Source organism: Schistocerca gregaria, chromosome X (genome assembly GCF_023897955.1).
Source record: "Schistocerca gregaria isolate iqSchGreg1 chromosome X, iqSchGreg1.2, whole genome shotgun sequence".
In the NCBI taxonomy this organism is placed as follows: Eukaryota; Metazoa; Arthropoda; class Insecta; order Orthoptera; family Acrididae; genus Schistocerca; species Schistocerca gregaria.
The window spans coordinates 621,632,705-621,649,487 of record NC_064931.1 but is presented as its reverse complement, the minus strand read 5'-3'; the positions used below and the strand labels follow the sequence as shown (position 1 = coordinate 621,649,487).

The 16,783-nt window shown below is 42.6% G+C and overlaps 1 long non-coding RNA gene across 1 annotated transcript in view; it reads right to left on the bottom strand.

Moving 5' to 3' along the window:
* Nucleotides 1–887: 887 nt before the first annotated feature.
* Nucleotides 888–16,783, bottom strand: part of LOC126299081 (uncharacterized) — a 135,573-nt gene continuing 119,677 nt past the window's right edge. The window contains exons 2-3 of the long non-coding RNA XR_007552719.1: nt 5,425–5,535; nt 888–1,183 (exon numbers count right to left, since the gene is read on the bottom strand). This is a non-coding gene — a long non-coding RNA (uncharacterized LOC126299081). The remainder of the gene's footprint in view (nt 1,184–5,424; nt 5,536–16,783) is intronic.

Genomic DNA, 16,783 nt, shown 5'->3' with positions numbered 1-16,783 from the left:
GCATGATGTGGTTTCACTAGCTCCTTTATTCTCGATCCATTTTCTTTTGAGGACGTGTTAGATGTTCAGTGGCATTAGCACGTTATAAGGACCTCCTTGAGCAACATGTGATTCCCACTTTGGAAGAACTAAACTGTGCCCATAACACTTTACTTTCATGCAAGATGGGGCGACATCATATGTTGCTCATCAGGTGAAATATTTGCTTCAAGAAACCTTCAGTAATGACCACATCATCTCTAGGCAATTTGAAGATATGTGTTTTGTGTATTGCTCCTGGATAGGCAGCATGTAGATCTGCTCCTGTGAACTGCTTCTGCAAAGTAGGCCGAGAGTGAAAGATGAGAGTAGGAGCAGGAAAGGTGAATTACTTCGGTACTGTGTATAGGTTAAAGCTCTTTTACTGGTGTATGAACATATAGAAATTATAGCATTACTTAACTTTGCATAGAGATGAGCGTGTAAGTGCGAAGCTGTTCATGTATCAAAGCTAACAGTTACGAGTAGTTGGACAAGCTATCATTGAAGCAACAAAGGCAAAGTCTGTCATGTCTAGCCCCCTATGAAGTAGAAGCTAAGTTGCTTGGTCGTCTCTTCTTGATCAAATGGCTGATTTGGAGCGGCGCACGTAGAGCTACACAGTGATGGCTAGAGGCCGCTGTCATCAGTGTTGGCGTCGTAGTGCCAACCTAAGAACTTGTACCTACGCCATGGCATTGTAGCTATCAATACCACACCCCTCCCCCCTGAAATGAAATGGTGCACCGTCGTTGAGTAGGGCTACCTACGGCAGGTGGAGGGACCTGGGGGCGATGCAACTGTGGGGGCAGACAGCACACCCGCCAGGGCATGCTGCCCACTCGTGTCTCCGAATTGCTCAGGAGGGGGGAGGAAAACGCCCCGTGGAAAACCTCCCCAGGACGCGCACCGCCACTGAGTGTGCTCGGATGAGGCGGAGCAACAACCTCTATGGGCGACGGTGTGACGGCAGCGTCAGCGTCCATCGGTTCCGGCACCGCGGGGGAACACGGCGGTGGCCGCAGGTGGGGCCGATGCAGCGGCGAGAGGCGTCCGCCCGGCGCAGGAGACCAGACCGGCGACGGTGGCGGCAGGAGCACCAGCGGCGGAGGCGCCATCGGTGGAGTCTTGGCCTGAGGCGGCGGAAGCCGCGAAGCATGCAGTTCTGCCGGAAAAGAACCAGCGGCAGAAAACCGAGGGCGGCATAAACGGATCTGGTTCCGGTGTTGCTTTACAATGCCGGAGGGACCAGAAATGACAAATAAGCCGCGGCCAAGCTGGCGAAGAATGCGCCTATTATATCTCTTAAAAAATAATGTGTAACTATTTATTTTAGAGGAAACTCCTAGTAAATTTGTTTTTACTTTGATTTATCGTGATCTGTTACTGATTTTTAGTGAAGTTAGTTTTTACGTTTAGCTTTCAAAAAAATACAAAAGAGATATAATAAGCAAAATAATGAATTTCGTAGGTTGCCAATTAACGTATTATATCTGGTTTTATCGAGCGCCAGGCTCCGTTCAAATTACTGTAAATGCAATAGCGTAGTATTATTCACCTCGAGTTCACTGATCTGGAATTATTACTATCACAGAAAATAGACAAGTTTTAATAAAATTATTTCACTGGATTCCTTCAATTAATCTCACTGAATATTTTTACATAATTTCTTCCGCTCCAGCTATCAGACATTGTGCTGTGAAAAAATACTTTTAAATTTACCGCGTAATGGCGGCTAATTGTTAACAGTCAGATGACTGTTACGCGCTCCGCAGAAGCTGCAAACATGCTAAATAATTTTCATTAAATATTCTTTTCATAGGATAAATGTGGCGTACGTTCTTGAAATAACACACGGAGATCACTTTATACTAATATAATCTTACTAGGACACAGTTTAGGACACAGTTTACACTATTAAATATTTGCAGATACTTTACGACGGAAACAAATGCTAGCGCAACACAATAGCTTGCGTACCTTATTCCAGCTAACACCAGAACGAACAGAACAAAACAGACTAGACAGAAGAATGAGCATTGCATTGTGTTTTAAACTCTTACAAAGATAATACTTCTTCATTTAATTACTTACACATTATAATCTCATACAATAAAAATAATGTCTCTTCTGCATCTATCGATCTATATTGTATATTTTTACAGTTAGTGTTATCACCTTTCGCAGGTAAATCGATGTTTGCGGTTCATTTTGAGTCACATAGTCATTTTTATTTATGTTTCACCTCGATAATGGTGAATATTGCAAAAGGGACACTACACGCCCCTTCTCCAAGCGGTGCCTGCCAGAAAAAAAAAAAACACAACAGAACACCAAATCATGCGGCGCCAAGCCAGAACGAGGCGAAGCAGCGGGAGCTCGCGGCGGTGGGTGCAACAGCTGCATCAGCGACCGATGGGCGCGGACATGTAGCAATTCCGCTGGGGAACGGGTGCCACGTGGCTAGGAGCGATATGAAGCAAGGAAAGTCCATAGTGCGTGCTCGCGAGAGTGAGTGGCGCGCAACCTGCTCATCTGCGACTTAAACGTACGCACAAAACGTTCAGCCTCGCCGTTCGACTGGGGGTGGAACGGGGCTGAGGTCAGGTGGCGAATGCCATTAGCAAGAAAGAACGCTTCAAACTCTGAGGACACAGCTTGGGGGCCATTATTGGAGACAATAACTTCAGGAAGGCCATCAATGCAGAAAATAGATGTCAAAGCCCGAATAGTACTGGTAAAAAATGGTTCAAATGGCTCTGAGCACTATGGGACTTAACTTCTTAGGTCATCAGTCCCCTAGAACTTAGAACTACTTAAACTTAACTAACCTAAGGACATCACACAATACATGCCCTAGGCAGGATTGGAACCTGCGACCGTAGCGGTCGCGCGGTTCCAGACTGTAGCGCCTAGAACTGCTCGCCCACTCCGGCCGGCAATACTACTGGCAGATTTATTAGAAGACATAGGTACAACAAAGGGAAAGTTGCTGTACACATTAATAACTATCAACTAGTGGGTGTCCTAGAAATAACCTGCAAAATCAATATGAACGCACTGCCAAGGCGCAGTAGAAGTCGGACACGCAAAGAAGCGCTGGCGGGCAGCAGATTGATGCTCTGCACAAGAGCGACGATTAGCGAGCAAATTCTCCATTTGTTTGTCAACGTTGACCCAAGTGCAGTAACGACGCAGTAATTGCTTTGTCCGCACAATACCCCAGTGGCCAGCGTGCAGTAATCAGAGGATTTTCGACTTCAACGAACGAGGTACAACCACACGAGACTGGTCATTATCAGTTCGTAACAAAATAACACCGTGGCGTACAGACACGTTGTGACGTTGCGCAAAGTAACGTCGAACAAGTGGATCACGAATCTGCGTAGCAGATAAAGGCCATTGAATGCGACTATACTGCAAAAGAGTCTGCAAAGAAGCATCGGCGGCTGTCGTGGAAGCAACGCGACAAAAATCCACCGGAAAACCGTCAGCTAATTCCTTGTCTTGCGAATCAATAAACAGGCAGGACAATTCTGAAGAATCAAACACTTCATCAGGACCGATAGGCAAACGAGACAAAGCATCAGCATTGCCATGCTGGGCCGTAGGCCGAAACAAAATTTCGTAATTGTAGTTAGACAAAAACAAGGACCAAAGTCGCAACTTTTATGCAGTATGGGCCGGAACTGGCTTCGACGGGTGAAACAACGACGTCTAAGGCTTATGGTCGGTGACCACATAGAACTTGGTACCATACAAAAAAATCATTAAACTTTGTCACTCCATATACAATAGCTAAAGCTTCTTTATCGATTTGAGAATAGTTTTGCTGGGCAGAATAGCGCAACTTAGACGCAAAAGCGATCGGGCGATCGACAGAATTAATGTGATGCGAGAGAACCTCTCCGATGCCGTGAGAAGATGCACAGACAGCCGAAACAACTGGTTTGGAGGGATCAAAAGGAATCAAACAGCGATCACTCAAAAAAGCAGATTTGAGCTTGTGGAAAGCAGTGTCACATTCCGAAGACCAAACAAAAGAAACATTCTTACACCGAAGGGGATTCAAAGGCGCTGCAATCTGCGCTGTATTTGGTATAAACCGAATATAATATGTAATTTTGCCCAACACAGACTGAAGTTCTTTCAAGTTCCTGGGTGCTGGCAAGTCTCTAATCGCACTGAGATGTGACTGCGAGAGGTCGATACCCCGTTCTTTAATCATATGTCCTAAATTGCTAGGCCAAAATGTTCAAATGCGTCCATGACAAAAATTTTCGTAGCATTACTAGAGTGGAGCACATGGAAAGACACTGTACATGTCGTTGGACCATACGTGGCTTGCAAACTACACATGCCGAGCACTGAGATTTCCTGTCCAGTAAATGAAGTCGGCGTGGAATGCGAACAGCGAAGCGGAGGCGAACGAAGCAAGTCATACATTGATTTGTTCAGTAGAAAATTGATACACCAGTGTCCAGCTGCATGCGAACAGAATGTCCACAAATGTTCAAAGTCACAAAAAGTTTCCTCGCGTCGCGCTGAATGTGAGAGGAAGTGTCTGGCAAAACTTGATTCACACGACGAGGTGTAGAATCACATGAAGCAGAAGGCTGTGAATAAATGGCATTAACGACCATAGGCTGGTGGGAATCATGATCACGGCGGTTTCCGTTGCGTTGACGCACACGCGAGTCACGTGAACAGGAGACAAGTTGTGAATTAGAGTTTCTCTTATTACACACGGCTTGCACATGTCCTTTCTTATAACAAAAGTAACGCTGTGCTTGACGGGATGGACAACTGTCCTTTGGGTGGGCATGAAAGCAGTTCAGACAAGATTTCAGTTTCTTAGTAGGTGACTGGTTTGAAACTAACTTGCACGCGAGCGGCGCGGCGTAGCATGCTGTGCTGTGGCCGGGCGGGTGGGCACGTGTTGTGCAGCACTAACAGTATACACACCCGGGGTCACGTCGAACGCGGAAGTAGCCATGTCTAATGTATCTTGTCTGTCTAGCAAGTCCACCACTTCCTGCAAAGACGGGTTTTTAAATTTGAGGAATTTCTCGTGGATGTGGTGATCCGCCACATTCCGCGCAATAGCATCTCTAATCATTATATCCGCATATGAGCGTCAACATGAGCAATTAAAGTCACAATCAGATGTTAGTCCCTGAAGGTCCGCTAACCAAGATTTATTGGACTGAGTAGGGCCACGTCGGAGACGAAAGAATTTGTAGCGTGCAACTACTACATTTACACTGTCACGGAAGTGGGAGTTCAAGGCATCAGTCACTTCGTTGTAAGTTTTAGTTTCTGGGTAGGTGACGGGAAACAATTTTACGAGCACACAGTACAACACAGCACCCGCGTTGGCAATGAAAAAGGCAAGCTCCTCTGTACCTGCTATGTTGTTTGCTGCAAAGTGTGCCTCGAACTGGGCTATGTATTCTGGCCAGCGTTCAACGTCAGGATTGAAGGCACGAAATGGCGGCGCTGGAGGCGCCGTAGTAGCTGTAATTTGTAGTGTGACCAGTCAATTTATGGCAGCAAGCAGCTGCGTCATTTGCTGAGCCTGAAAACGTAAAAGATCGGACAGCGAAGCCTGTTCCTGTGGCGAAGCCATGGGTGATACAAATGAAAGTCTTAGAGCAAGGGGTGGAAGCTCTCGCACACGCAGTCACACTGGGCTAGCACGAAAAGAAAGCAATACCGAGCAACAAACAGATAAGAGGAGAGGAAAAAAAATTTTAGTCCGTGCTCGTCGCCATTTTTGTGTATCCCGCCTGGATAGGAACGCGTGGATCTGCACCTGTGAACTGCTTCTGGAAACTAGGCCGAGAGTGAAGGACGCAAGTAGGAGCAGGAAAAGGTGAAGTACTTCGGTACTGTGTATAGGTTAAAGCTCTTTTACTGTTGTATGAACATATACAAATTATAGTATTACTTTGCATACAGATGAGCGCGTAGGTGCAAAGCCGTTCATGTATCAAAGCTAACAGTTACGGGTAGTTGTGTGGTATTTCAAAAGTCTAATCAGGAAACATCGCGTTTCTTTACCGCTTGAGCGACGCCAGGTGATATACAGTATGTATTATGTTAAGTGCAGTCTTGTTATTTAAAGAGATTTTGTTTCTTTTCTTTCATGTCGAGCGTGGCAGCAAGATGATCCAGTGGGGACTCCAGACGCAGCGGACGACGAGAGCTAACCACTATTGCATCGTGGTCGATGGCCGGCGGCTGGAAGATCCGTTGAAACATCATGCTGACCATGATTAAAATATGTTTTATGTTTTTTTATAAAAAGGAAAGAAAGTTCAATGTTGAATGTGGAAGGATAAAGTTTGTAATTGGATGTCAATTGGTTATCAACTGTTAAATGAACATCGAGTTGGAAGTTGAAACAGTCAGTTGACTCTGTTGTTACGACATGCATCGTAAATATTACTTATGTGTGTGATTTGCAAGTTTTATTAAAATTCAGACTTCTTGAAGAAGTTCTGGCATGGTTTTGTCGAGAGTGTGGACGATCTTCAATGGTTGACTGGTTTGAAGTTTTATTGGTGGGAGGTCGACACGTATTGATATTTTGAAAATAATCTATACTGTGAAATGTGTTAGGATTCTGGTTTGAAACTTTATCGGCGATTGTGGTCGGGAGGATCGGTTTTAAAGTGGAAAAATTTCGTTGAATGAGAACAGGATTGATTCTTTAGTGACATTAATTAGTTACCTGAGGACAAATCAGGAGAATTTCAATTTATTCTGGCAAGGATATCAAGAAGTGTCAGACCGAACAACGAATATATAGAAACTCTGTGACTTTGTTGAACTGTCAAAAAAATGTTTTTACGATAGAACTTGTCTACAACAGGGACTGGTGAATTTTACTGCGTCTATCCTTATCTTCTAGGTTGAATCTGCTACAGCTTAATGTTTTTCTTTATGGATTTTTCAAGTAACTGGGAAAAGATAATTTGATTTGCGGCGGACCGTCGGTATTGGGTACACGGTTAGGCTGTTGTGAAGCCTGTTGGTTTGCAGATTGCCTTTCTTTCCCTTGCTGCAGACATCGTTGCTGCGTCAGGATCGGCGGTTCAGCGCATTTGGACAAACTATCATTGAAGTAACAAAGGCAAAGTCTGTCATGGCTAGCCCCTATGAAGTAGAAGATAAGTTGCTTGGTCGTCTGCTCTTTATCAAATGGCTGATATGGAGCGGCGCTCGTAGAGCTGCACAGCGCTGGCTAGAGGACGCTGTGTCGGTGTCGTAGTGCCAACCTAAGAACTTGTACGTACGTCGTGGCATCGTAGTTATCGATACCACAATGTGACCTTCCAGATCTACTGACCTAAATTCATTTACCTTCTGGTTGTGGGGATATCTGAAAGTCCGTGTCTATCAAGGATGTATCCAGAGTCCTCATGATCTGAAAGACGGCATCTCTTTGACTAGACTGGATATGCTGCAAGCAAATACCTTATGGGTACTAACAATTGCAAGGTATGAATATATGTGGATTGGACATCGTGAACTACCGAGACCGATTCCCTTAATCTCACTAATATATAATTAAATGCTCTCTCCAATTTATTGGTAATGTCATATTTTGCAGGTAATATACAGTATTGTTACAGTAAGGTAAAAACCTGTGTCCATGAGAGTGTCTTCAAAGAGCCTGCTGGATTTGTTCAGTACTTTTTTGTTCCACCCATGTGTCTCCTTCACTGCTCTAACTGAATAGCACACAACAGTACTCATGAATGTAATACCACTTCACAGTGACCATCAAATGTTGCTCTAGAAAACAAAGGTGAACTCCTTGGGAGACATAAAGAGATAAATATGGTCCATCTGGGATTAATTAGTACAAATAAAAATGTAGACTGGTGACAGAGAGAAAAGGGACGTCATGGCATACAATGGTTATCCATTTTATGTATCCAGAGATAGTGGAGTGCATAGATATCTACAGACAGTCACTCAAAAAGTGACAAGATTAGAAAACTGCCATTTTTTGTACAATTAAGTTGATGAGTTTGAAAACATGTCAAGCTCCAACAAGCAAATTTTGCAACAGCCACACAGAAGTTGTTAAATTCTAAACAACTGATAATTACCCATGTTTTTGTTGGTTGCCTACATAACACACTGAAGGTAGGTATGATATATGTGCTAAATTAATCATTTCATGTTATTTGGTTAGCACACTGGAATCGTGTTCAGCAGAACGACGGTTCAATCCCGCGTTCGGCCATCCTGATTTAGGTTTTCCGTGATTTCCCTAAATCGCTCCAGGTAAATGCCGGGATGGTTCCTTTGAAAGGGTACGGCCGACTTCCCTCTCCGTCCTTCCCTAATCCGATGACCTCGCAGTTTGGTCTCTTTCCCCCAAACAACCTCAACCCAACCCCCTAAATTGCTTCAGGCGAATGCCCAGATGGTTCTTTTGGAAGGGCAAGGCCAACTTACTTCCCCATCTTTCCATAATCCAATGGGACTGATGACCTGACTGTTTGGTGCCCTGCCCCGTATCTACCACGCAACCATGTTATTTAATTGTTTAGTCCTGACACCTTTTTGACTTAATAATCTGAAACTATAGCCTCATATGATTAAATCTGCAAAGCATAGAACAAAATCATCAACAAGGTAGGAAATAAAGGTAGGAAATATTCACAAAAGATATTTCTATCCATATACTAAAATGTTAGGCTGACAACAAAATTTCAGAATTGGAAACAGAAAAAAATGAATGTGAAGGAACAGGGTAACAAACATTGAAAATGCTTATTCAACATTTGTGTCACTATAACAATTTGTTTGCTTTGAATGAGGTGACAGACCAGTTAAACCCTGCACTGATATTTGGAATGGGCCTCCACGCTTTTCTTGAAATCAATGAAGGTGAATGTAGGGAAATTTCCTTTTAAAGTACATGGCTAATTTCTTTTCTCATCATTCTCCTATGTGTTTCATCTCTAATGATCTTTTAATCTATTAGATGGAATGTAAAACCCTAATATTTCTTCCGACTTTATTTTACTTGTATGCTTATAATCATGCACATCTGATCACCTTAATGGACATATTGTATGGTTTTGGATTGAACCAACATTACCCATATCTTACTATTGTGAAATGTTACCATGCAGGATTTGTGATTCTATAGTCGCTTCTTGTGGCAATGTTACCATTTCATCAACACTGCGAAGGCGCCAGCTGCTGAATATTACACCTTTTCAAGTTTGAAGAAAATTTCGACGGCTGTTTTTCTTATTCTTGCACCGCAAACGTCATTATTTTTCCCCGACTGATGCATTTGGGTAGGGGGGCGGATCCAGGGCTCTGTTTTGGAGTGACACGGTATTTTACTGCTCTCCCCCCCCCCCACCCCCCACCCCCCTCGCCAGTGAAACTTATGTTTTCATCTACATTTAACATGATACAAGCGCCTAGGTAGATCAGTGGTCAACAGAGTGCTTATGCTTTTTGGGGAATCATGGCTCCTATGATCCCCCACCTGTTTGTGTACATAGTTTAAAATATGGTACAACATCGTTGTGTTCTTCATGGTCTACTATAATGTTTCTGATGTGTAGGCCTATGACCTGTAGAGTGGCAGGATGGTCCGTTCGGAGAATTACACACAAGTTCAACTTTTGCTGCGTCAGTTGTGCAACGATGCTCATATTAGTGGTCACGCGAACATTCACACTCATAGATGATGTTCTGGATGCCCAGGCAGCACAGACGCCCGCCAGGATCGTCGTATTGTAAGGGCAGCAGTCGCAGATCGTACAACTGCCACATCACAGGTAAGAGGACTTATGAGCCCAGATGTGTCAACACAAAATCTTGCAAACTGGTTATCAGCAGTGAGACTTCGTGCATGCACAGCTCTAGCCCGTCTTCCACTCAGGCCACAGTATCAACGTGCATGGCTCAACTGGTGCTGTCAGAGAATTATTTGGAAGAAGGAACGGAACACCAGTGGTCTTCGGCGATGAAAGCAGATTCTGCCTGCACACAAGTGATGGTCGTTCACGTGTTCAACGTAGACCTGGTGCACATGGTGGAGCTGCAATCTATATCAAATAAAACGTAAATCTGCAGCATTCAGTGATAGACCTACAGAAACATTGCATTGTAGGTGTATTTGAAGTATCAGCCATAGTACTGCATACATAAAAAATTATCATTGCTTCTGTGTACCGCACACCAGCCTCTGATAAGGAAGTTCTTATAGATAAACTAAATTCACTAATCAAATTAATCACTAAACACAAAAATCACAAAATTTTTATTGCAGGTGACTTCAATATAGATATAAGGGAAAGTAGAAAAAGTGTAAATGACATGGTTAACAGCCTAAAGGCACTAAACTGCTGCTGTATAAATGATAAACCTACTAGACTAGATGCATTCCTTGACAATGTAATTAGTAATGCAAATCAGGATCAACTAAAGCACGATGTGATTAAGTTAGAGCTATCTGATCATGACGGGATATGGGTCAGAATAGACAGTATGAACCCGGAGAGAACTAAACAGTTAGTCACTTTCAGAATACGAACAGAGAGTAATATTGTACAATTGAAACATGAACTGAAGGTGGTAGATTGGCCAAATATACTACAAAATATAAAAAGTCTTGATGAATGTTTCTCTATGTTTTATATATCATTAAAAATGCAGCAGATAGTCACTGTCCACTTATAACAAAAAGATGCGCCCCTAACAACAGAAAAAAAACCTCAGCACTCTTAACAAGTGACACACTCCAGAGCTCAAGCAAATGAGGACACTCCTACTTATACTAAAAATAATAGTGATAAAAATGAGGAAACCAGGAAACACTATGTGACCCTTAAGAAGTTGTACAAATATGAAATAAAATCAGCTAAATGTAAAGAAAATGATGAATATATTGCAGGCTCAAAAAATGCCTGTCAAGCAGCTTGAAATATAATAAAAATTGAAATCAATATGAGTAAACAGGAAGCCACAGTGCCTATAGATTACAACATCCTTAACGAGTATTTTATAAATTGTGCCACCTCTCCTTCTTCTTCTTTTGGTAAAAACAATTCCGATAATATTTCAGCTGCTGTAACCCTTCTTAAACAACAAGCACCAGCAACCAAGAAATTCTCTTGGTCAAAAATCACCTCCGGCCACATTATCAAATTTATAAAGAAACTTAAAATCTCAACAGCAGAGGACTAAAAACTTAGTAACATTATTGTGAAACACACAGCCACTGCAATCTTAATGCCACTAACATATCTGACGAATCACATACTAGAAGAAGGAGTATTCCCTGAATGTCTGAAAATGACAGTTACACTGCCAATCTATAAGAAAGGTGACAGAAAATGCTAAATAATTAAAGACCTATATCAATAGTTCCCATTATATCAAAAGTAATAGAAAACTGCATACACATGCAAATTTACAATTATTTTGAAAGTAATAAATTATTGAGCAAGAACCAGTTTGGCTTTCGATCAGAACTATCAACAACCAAAGCAGTTGAATGCCTCCGAAATAATATATATGAAGGATATGAAAATAAGAAACTCACTTGTGCTACACTGTTAGATTTAACAAAAGCCTTCAACTCAGTCACACATGAAATAATGATTAAAAACTAGAACATTATGGTATCGTAGATAAACCATTACAATATTTTCAATCATACTTAAGCAATAGGGTACAATTAGTAAAAGCAAGTTATCAAAAGTCAACACCCATGAAAGTAAAGAGAGGAATTCCACAAGGCTCACTGCTTGGCCCTTTCCTGTTCATTGTTTACATCAATGACTTCTCAAATTATATGCCATGCAACAATGTAATGTATGCTGATGATATGACACTAATAATAGATGGAGAAAATCTGCAAGATGTCATGGAATACAACAAAGTAGTAACTGCAATAAGAGTGACTGGTGCAGATTCAATCTTTTATCAATAAACAAATTGAAAACTGAAGAAATTTACTTCAACCTGAAACCAATTGAACAGAATACAAAAAAATGTCAAGTTACTAGGATTACATATAGATCAAAAACTTACATGGGACAGGCACACAAATTATCTATGTGGCAAACTTACTCGAACTCTCTTTCTGTTACACAAGCTGAGACACATCATCAGTAAAAATCTGCTAATCTCCACATACTTTGCTTTTTTTGGGTTCACGTACCTTCTTCAAGTGGCAGAAGAAAGCAGTCAGGTGCATTTTAGGACTAGTACCAAGACAAAGTTGCAAAAATCATTTTCAAGAACTAAAGATAATGACACAACCTAGTATATACATTTATAATTGTTTAATATATGCTAAAGAGAATGTAAAGAACTTTAACTTAAGATCTGAAGTGCATGTTCATAATACTCGAAATAATAGTAACATAGACCTACCATGCACAAAAGAGCCATAAACACCTTAGCTTAAAATTTTATAACAAACTCCCAAAAGCTGTGAGCGAACTACCGATCAATAACTTTAAGCAGACAATAGAAGTGTAGCTCAAATGTACGGGTTTCTAAACAGTGACACAAAAGAGATATGCTACATGAAACAAAAAACTGCCATGTGAATTCTACATATATGTTTGTGACAGTAATGTACCAGCAAAGACTTTTTACATGGTTACGTAAGATGTACCATAAATATATCTTGATACTATTGTATATTTAACTGTTATGATCTATTATTATTATTATTATTATTATTATTATTATTATTATTATTATTACTATTATTATTATTGTTATTATTACTATTGTGAATGAATAATTGTGGTATTATCAATATTACTTTAGCATGGTATCTGCTTGCCCGGCACAGGTACAATTATGTACAATAATAATTATTGCAATTTAAAAAAAATGTATTGAACACACTGACGATGCCAATTGTATGGAAAACGTATTGAAAGGCAAACAAAGATTCTATTCTATTCTGGTGAGCGATGTCTCGTAGAGTAGACTCATTCAAGAGACACTGTCCCGACACCAGGCTTTATGGTCTGGGTGCGAGAAGATACAACTCTCTTCCACCTTTGGTGTTTCTGAATGGGACAGTACATGCAGAATGTTGTTAGACCCGTTCTAAAATGGTTCAAATGGCTCTGAGCACTATGGGACTTAACAAAAAAATAGATCAAATGGCTCTGAGCACTATGGGACTCAACATCTGTGGTCATCAGTCCCCTAGAACTTAGAACTACTTAAACCTAACTAACCTAAGGAAATCACACACATCCATGCCCGAGGCAGGATTCGAACCTGCGGCCGTAGCAATCGCGCGGTTCCGGACTACGAGCCTAGAACCGCTAGACCACCACGGCCGGCGGGACTTAACATCTGAGGTCATCAGTCCCCTAGAACTTAGAACTACTTAAGCCTAACTAGCCTAAGGACATCACACACATCCATACCCGAGGCAGGATTCGAACCAGCGGTCGCGCGGTTCCGGACTGAAGCGCCTAGAACTGCTCGGCCACAGCTGCCGGCAGATCCGATCTTTTGCCGCTCTTGCAACAAGAATGTGACGTGTTGTTCCGACTGGATAATACTCGTACACACATTGCCTCTGGAACTCAAAGTGCTCTGCAAGACGTGGAGCAACTTCCCTGGCCAGGGTGATCTCCGTACTCGTCTCCAGTCGAGGGTATGTGGGATATGATGGGGAGAGAAGTGACGCGCGCAACTCTTTAGCCAACAGCTCTTACAGAAATATGTGGACAGGTCGAGCAGGCGTGGAGTAATGTATCCCAGGACAGTATTCGCCAACTGTACGATCGACTGGATACCTGAATCAGTGCCTGCATTGCCGCCTGTGGAGGTTGCAACACATACTAACGTCGGTGTTTCTGCATTAGTCAATATCTACACTACTGGCCATTAAAATTGCCACACCGAGAAGAAATGCAGATGATAAACGGGTATTCATTGGACAAATATATTATACTAGAACTGACATGTGACTATATTTTCACGCAATTTGGGTACATCGATCCTGAGAAATCAGTACCCAAAACAACCACCTCTGGCCGTAGTAGCGGCCTTGATACGTTTGGGCATTGAGTCAAACAGAGCTTGGATGGATGTACTGGTACAGTTGCCTATGCAGCTTCAACACGATATCACAGTTCACCAAGAGTAGTGAATGGAGTATTGTGACGAGCCAGTTGCTCGGTCACCATTGATCAGACGTTTTCAATTGGAGAGAGATCTGGAGAATGTGCTGGCCAGGGCAGCAGTCGAACATTTTCTGTATCCAGAAAGGCCCGTACAGGACCTGCAACATGCGGTCGTGCATTATCTTGCTGAAATGTAGGGTTTCGCAGGGATCGGATGAAGGGTAAAGCCACGGGTCGTAACACATCTGAAATGTAACGTCCACTGTTCAAAATGCCGTCAATGAGAACAAGAGGTGATCGAGAACTGTAACCAATGGCACCTCATAATATCACGCCGGGTGATACGCCAGTATGGCGATCACGAATACACCCTTCCAATGTGCATTCACCGCGATGTCGCCAAACACGGATGCGACCATCATGATGCTGTACACAGAACCTGGATTCATCCGAAAAAATGACGTTGTGCCATTCGTGCACCCAGGTTCGTCGTTGAGTATACCATCGCAGGCGCTCCTGTCTGTGATGCAGCGTCAAGGGTAACCGCAGCCATGGTCTCCGAGCTGATAGTCCATGCTGCTGCAAACGTCGTCAAACTGTTCGTGCAGATGGTTGTTGTCTTGCAAACGTCCCCATCTGTTGACTCAGGAATCGAGACGTGGCTGCACGATCCGTTACAGCCATGCGGATAAGATGCCTGTCATCTCGACTGCTAGTGATACGAGGCCGTTGGGATCCAGTACGGCGTTCCGTATTACCCTCCTGAACCCACCCATTCCGTATTGTGTTAACAGTCATTGAATCTCGACCAACGCGAGCAGCAATGTCGCGATACGATAAACCGCAATCGCCATAGGTTACAATCTGACCTTTATCAAAAGCGGAAACGTGATGGTACGCATTTCTCCTCCTTACACCAGGCATCGCAACAACCTTTCACCAGGCAGCGCCTGTCAACTGCTGTTTGTGTATCAGAAATCGATTGGGTACTTCCCTCATGTCAGTACGTTGTAGGTGTCGCCACCGGAGCCAAGTTTGTGTGAATGCTCTGAAAAGCTAATCATTTGCATATCACAGCATCTTCTTCCTGTCGGTTAAATTTCGCGTCTGTATCGTGTCATCTTCTTGGTGTAGCAATTTTAATGGCCAGTAGTATAGTACCTCAGAACCATTTGTGCTACTGATCTGTAAATGTAATCATTTCATGTACTCCATACGCACCGTCACAACAATAAATCTCAATTGAATTGGGAACCTCTAAAGGGATGTACTGATTTTTTTCCTCACATAGTATGAGTGTAATGGGCAGCATTATCAAGTTAGCCGTGCATACTGTGAGGCTACCCAAGTCCATGACTATAGCTTATATCCATGCATAAGTTGTTCACAGATACTCGGCGCTGCGAGACGATTCGCGGATGTATTTGGGACCGAAATGGACACCACGCTGTCCATACACTCGTACTAGACCATTATTTGCTGTGTAAAATATTGATTCGTTGGAAAACATTGCGCTCCGCCAGCCACGATAGATATTTTCCTTGGCGAACGCTAATCAGTAGAGTTGATGGCAACGGCCAGTTCCTACACGCCTACTGGATTATTCAGCCTTGCCATATCGTTTTGTCTATCATTGCGCAGTGCAGCCGTTCCCCATCCTTCGACGTAAATTCCGTTCCTCCACTATGACGTCTGCCGATGACGAAGCATGGCCCACGTATAAAATGGCTGGACGCAAAGCGAGATGACTCAGGGATCTGACGAATCGCGTACTGTCACCGAGTAGGGTGACACATAGCACACTGGACTCGCAGCTTAGTTGCGTCCAGGCAGTTTGATTACGGTTTTCCGTGATTTCCGTCAATCGCATAAGGAAAATGAGAAATGAGGGGATGGTTCCTTCGAAATGGCACGGCCCATTTCTTTCTCCATCCTTCCCTACCACGAGCTTGTGCTGCGTCTCTAATGACATCGTTGTCGGCGGGACGTCAAATACTAACCTCCTCCTCCTCGTGTACTGTCATCGGCTATTATGCAACGAATAGTGCAATCACAGACCGCTGTGTTAAACTGTTATTCGCTACAACAGAACACTGCCACCATATAGCAGGATGCTGTGTAACGCAATAAAATACTCCAATATTACGTTCACCTCCGGATAAGGTGATTCTACAAGAAAGTTAAGCAGCTTAGTTGCTCTAAACGTGTCCATACAGAGTCTTAAGTCTATAGGCCATAGTTTTAGGAAAGAAATCGAAGTCAAAAGTCATTACGTTTGAGCACTTTCATACTTTCGACTGAAGAGTCAACTCTTACTTATGAAGCAGTACGTCGTATCTTTAAATCTCCCCAATTACATCTTTTATTTTTCCCGATGCAGGTTAAAAATATTTAATAAAATGGTACAGTAATTGCAGAAGAATATAATATAACGAAGAATAATATAATATGAAGTTTTAGATAATTGTACCACATATCGTTTCGTATAATCATTTAGGCAATCCCTTATCATTAGGTAACTACGCACAGATGTGTTTTCGTGAATACGATCTAATTTTATTTTCCGGCGACTATTTGGCAAAAGAAATGTGCATGTGCAGAGCTCCTTTTAT